Source organism: Fopius arisanus, unplaced genomic scaffold (assembly GCF_000806365.1).
Source record: "Fopius arisanus strain USDA-PBARC FA_bdor unplaced genomic scaffold, ASM80636v1 scaffold00050, whole genome shotgun sequence".
Taxonomy (NCBI): Eukaryota; Metazoa; Arthropoda; class Insecta; order Hymenoptera; family Braconidae; genus Fopius; species Fopius arisanus.
The window spans coordinates 291,998-293,504 of NW_011887789.1; positions in this window are offsets into that span (position 1 = coordinate 291,998).

Sequence of the window (1,507 nt, forward strand, 5' to 3'; positions counted from 1 at the left end):
CGAAGAGATTCCGATAATTTAATACAAATTCAATCTTTCATTCAACTTCAAACGCCGGCTAGATTACTTCAGCAAAATCATTAATCGATAATTAAAGTCAATAGACGACTTCATCTTTTATTACAGCCCAGAATGGAATGGCGTCGTTTTTTCGATTATTTTCCTCAAGAATTGAACATTCTCACGAAAATTCGATATCTTTCGCATAATCTAATGATTTGACATTTCCTGAGACATCGGATCATCCCTTCAACTCATAATGCAACAAGACTCAGTACGAGTCTCATCTTTTCTCTGATCTTTAAATATTCCCAAGGTGTAATTAGTCCTCATAAAGTACCCAACTCTATCACTGAGAAAAAATCAAAACTCTTCATAAAAAAAATTCATGAATTCGTGCAGATCGTCACGTCATCCTATGCCTTATAAATCATATCGAACGGTTAACTCATACCTCAATATCATTCATGCCATATTTCACGCATAAACCACACACATCCCTCCGGTATTTTTCTTCCGTTACTCAAAAAAAAATTGCCAACAGGTTTTCTCAGTCAAAAAACCGGCACCGAGCGAATAAAACCTGCGGTTGATCCGACATACGAAATTTCCTCACACCTAGCCATCGAGGCACCACGCAAAATTGATATCGATTTTGTTTTCATCGATCCCTTATTGCAACATCGTTGCAATAAAAATGCAAAATCGCCTCGCGTGATCGGAAAAAAATGAGTTACGTACGTGAAAATGGAGAATCTTCCGAAGATGCACGAGAAACCATGAGTTATATAATTCACTGCATGCAGTCTGAGGAAATTTCAATAAAGAAAAGGCGATTAATATCGAGAGCATTTGGTGAAAGAATCGACTTCATGCTTTTCCGCGTTTCATTCCCCATTACCGCATCCATTGCAAATTTATTATTTATTATCTGTTATTTCATAAAAACTTGACATTTTCATTTCTATAATTATTATTAAATAAATTGAATTATATTTCTTTAATCTATGTACATGAGGTGAACATTTGGAATGTTTAAGTCAGACAATGGGAGCAGTTTAAATAAATTAATAGTTCGTATTATTCAAGGAAGATGTTTCTTGCGATTTTAAGGAGGCTTTAACAATGGAACGGTTTTAGCGAAAAAAGACACGAGTCAAAATTCACCGGCTCTCAAGGAAATTGCTAATTGATGAGTAACAGCGATTATAATAAGTGGATAATAACACCACTAGCTTATTATTCTACTCATTATTCGAACTAATAATATTCTGATGGCTCAGTCGGAAATCCTCGTCCTCCCGATCCACCTGACCTATTGAAATCAATCTGGGGTGCCATAAAATTTGAATTTTATCTCTTTCCAACCAAGAAAAAAAATGAAAATATATGATCAAGTTCGCGGAGACTGTTTAATCGATGCCATAAAAAATTATCGAAATAATATTATACGATCGAATTTATTAATTTTGCGCGGTTAAGAGGAGTTTTAACTCGTTTAAAATTT